Raw genomic sequence first — 4293 nt, 5'->3', positions numbered from 1 at the left:
TGTCATTAAAAAAATGCATATTGGTACACCATCAACCTAAATTTCATTCCAGCATCATCAAAGTAATACTACATATATATAACAATAACTTATATTCTAACAAAAATGTCAATACAAAAAATTGAATATTTGTGCAAACAATTGCCAAAGATGAAGCCATTTGTGCTTAGTATAACTGAATTAATGTAAACCATATGTGGGAAATAAGACAGAAAGATCGGGCGCAGAACTTTCTGAACCAGCATTGTTGTATAAAATCAAAACCAAACATAAATAAACCAAATATTAACCAAAAACAAACTGTAAACCAAATTAAAAGAAAACTGTATTATATTATAACCAATCTCACGCATCGTCTTGCTTATTAGTACAAATATTGGTAAATCCTAGTCCACTCGAAGTAAAACGTGCATAAATAGTTCACGTATACAAATGCAAGTACTGGATAACACCTTAAACAAACATAACACAATGTGATATGAAATTTTAATATAATTAATTTCGAGTGAAATTTAATGTGAAAGGGTTTTTTTTTTAAAAAACATGTTTCTCCGCGTGACATAATTATTGATCCATATATGTAGCCCCAATAGATAATCAGTTTCACATTCTATTGGTCTTATTACGTCTTAAGAATGTAAAGCTTATACATCAACAAACAAAGAAAAAAAAAACTTAGACAAAATTAGTTAGATAAGAAGGCATGTCAGAGTCCTGATGAGCTAATTTAATGATAATTGCTAAATCAATTTCTGAGATTTCAGAACCTTGTGAATCAATCATAATTAATTTCTTAGTTAATATCACTTGCATGTTGGTGCATACAGTTAACCTGAAATCATCAATAAAAATAAATAATATATGACATTCCAACATCCAGTTCGCTGTCAATTTTGTCTGCTAGAAGATGCATGCACCAACGGTCTCTGACTTCCATCTCCTCAAAAGAATACTCAGATACATTAAAGAGACAGTCACAATGGGTATTTCTTTCAACAAGAATAAGGATTTCAGACTACAAGTTTACAGCGATAGTGATTATGGAGGCTGCAAGACTACAAGTCGATCTACTGGTGGTTTTTATACCTTCCTAGGCAGTAACATCATCTCATGGCAATCTCTAAGGCAAAATATTGTCTATAAAAGTTCTACAGAGGCAGAATACATAGCTATGTCAGAAGCACCTTCTGAAATTTACCTGGTTCTACGAAATTATGAAAGAGCTAGGGATTCCTCTTCATCACACTCCAGAGCTCTACTACGATAACCTCTCGTCTGTGTATCTCTCGGCGAATCCAGCCTTTCACAAGCGTACCAAGCACTTCATGACTCATTATCACTATGTCCGCAAACAGGTTGTTCTCGGTAACGTCATCGTCACTCACATACCGAACTACCTCCAGATCGCCGACATCTTTACCAAATTGCTACCTTTAGGGCCGTTTGCTGCTCTTCCCTCCAAACTCAGCATCGATGTTCCACCCACGCCAAGTTTGGGGGGGGGGGATAGTAGACGATATGAGACTCATCACTCGGACAGCTTGAACATGTAACGCCCTGACCGCCACCTCTTAGTAGGCCCATATCCACTCCCGGCCCATGGACCCACCTCGTTTAATGGGCCTCACGTCTTCTCACTAGACCCGTGAGCCCATCTTTATCCGACTGTCGGTTTGCTACGTCTGGGAGGCTTTAAAGACTTGTTATTGTGCCTACAAATCACCACATGATCTTTTCCTTTGTTTTGTCCTCACTCGCACAGTTCCGACAATCACTTCCCGGAAGGTCACCCATCCGTAGACTACCCCAGCATAAGCACGCTTAACTGTGGAGTTCTCTCATGACCCTTGACCAAAAAGATAAGTGCACTTTACTGACATAGCTGGCCAAATCAATTCTTTTAAGCCTCTCCGCATGTCTATGAAATCGGGATTTCACAGAAGAAGGAGGAAAGAGAATCGAAACTGAAGAATGAAACAGTTTACTTTGAACACCAAAACAGTTTACTTATCTAAGCGATTGGGTTGTATAACTTGTTTTGTGTGAAGTTGTGTAGGTGTGATGAATGTGTTATTAGATGTTCTGTTCAATGGCTAGTTTGTTATGTTTTATTTGTGGTTGTACTCTTGATTTGCTTGTGTGTATAGCTCGTAGATGGGAGGATCGTCTCACTGGGTATTTCTGGTAATACTCACGCATCTCATTGTGCTTGTGGTGCAGGTAATGTGTAGCGTGGAATCATGGCGATGAGGAGGATGATGATCTAGGGTCTTGTTTGTGTGATGTTGGTTATATTATTTATGTTGGAACCTTGGTTAGAGTTATGTTAGGTTGCTGGATAGATTGGATAGGAATGTTATTGTATTGATAATGTATCGTTTCTCTATTATTGGTATGTTTCCGATGTGCTTAATGGTTATTGTTGGATTAATGTTGAGTTGTGGTTTGGGTTGGTTTAATTAAGTAGTATGAGATGCTTAATTATATATTGTATTTATTATATATATAAAAAAAGATGGTTGTTTCACTGAATATTCGATAGATAAGGAAATAAACTCTGGCTCTGGGTCCAGAGTCAAGATGTTTTGAAAGAGCTCCTTTTCCAGCTTCATCGTACTCCTCGACGCATAAATAAACTTATGGAAAGATATATTCTGAGACAAGAGTGATATGAACTTGGACAGCGGCTTCGGCTAGAAATCTAAATCCATAGAGTTGAATAGAGAGATTGTTTGAGTAATGAGGGACATGAGTTCCGACTCCGTCTTTGGTTGCGAATTTAAATCCGTTGAACTGACCATGGAGATTATTTGAGTAAAAAGTGATGCTGCCTTAGAAATGAAACCCCAGTTCCAAAGTACATCGTCTGAGCAGAATATTAGTTGAGTGAGGAGTGATATGAGCTCAGACTCAAAAGGGTAGCTTGAATCGGCAAAGAGACAGTGGTTGCAAGGTAAGGAAGCGTGTCTTGGAAACAGAGGACGAGTATTCTCCCGCAGTTCAGGTGGTCTTTAGATAAGACTGGTGGTTTCTTCCAAGGACGGCCCGGAGGGGAAGCAACCCAAACGAAGGCTTAGGGTCCCAAATTTGTTTTCTTTTTTCTTTAATAATTAAGGCTTTTTTTTGAAGTTTTATCTAAGTAAGTCTGTAGAAAATGTTCAATTTTATAGATTTTTACTTGAAAAATCAGATTTTAGTATGAATTTGGGTCAAAAATTTAAATTTTTTGTGTGAATCTATTAAAAAAAGGTCCATAATTTTTTTCTTTAATATAAAGGGTACAAAAAAAATTGTTCTAAGGCCTCTAAACCGGATTGTGCATAGGGCATCCAATAATACCGGACCGGCAATGGTTTCTTCACGCAGTCCATACTCATAGCAAAACCGCAACACAAGCAATAATAAAATATCTCTTTGAGAAGATTATCACAACAATGGCATCTCCCATGAATGCTGTCCTCATCCAACAAGACAAGCTGGAGAGAATGTTGTCGATGAAGATGGTGTTTGATCTCAACTGGGGCCTTTTTATATTCTTCATGGTTCTTGCCGTTGCAACCACTGCACAAAAAATAAGTAGCGTCTTCCCCTGTAAACTTAAAGTTCTGTCATCGTCCAGGGAGACAATCCCACTTGCCGGAGCTTTCCCACTGGGCTTCTTCTTCCATCACATGAGATTTGCAATCTTCCCGCCATTTTATTAGTAGTTTTTTTCTCTTTTCCATTTTTGGTATATCCAATTCTAACCGTTGTTGTGAACACAAGGACCAGAGCCGGTCCAGTGAAATTTGTGGTCCAATACAAAACAAATTTTTTTCTTATGAATTTTATAGATAAAAATTAAAACTGAAACCAAATCTTCAAAATTTCAGAAATGAGACATATTTTTGCAATAACAAAATAGATAAATTTACAAATTGACGACAAATCTATAACTTTCATAAAATTGAGGCCTATTTTTGCAATAAAATACATTTTGAGGTCTATTTATGTTACTAAAAATCTCAAAAATTTTGGAGACTCAACACCAATGTGTCTTGAGAATGTGTGAAGGGGTCTGGCCTAACAAGGACATAAACTTCCCTGACGTTTTTTTTTTTTTTTGCCAGAAACTTCCCTGACGTTGAATTCAAGTTTACACATGCAGTTTCGTTTATTGTAAAAACAAAAAAAACTAAAAACTTGAGAGAAAATATTGAATCAAACAAGTTTTTTCTTCGTAAACTTCTTTTATCGGATCTCTTTTTATTTTGTTCTGTTCTTTCTCTTTTTTTTTTTTTTTTTTTGAAATAA

Source organism: Camelina sativa, chromosome 2, assembly GCF_000633955.1.
Source record: "Camelina sativa cultivar DH55 chromosome 2, Cs, whole genome shotgun sequence".
NCBI classification, from domain to species: domain Eukaryota; kingdom Viridiplantae; phylum Streptophyta; class Magnoliopsida; order Brassicales; family Brassicaceae; genus Camelina; species Camelina sativa.
This window is presented reverse-complemented; position numbering follows the sequence as displayed.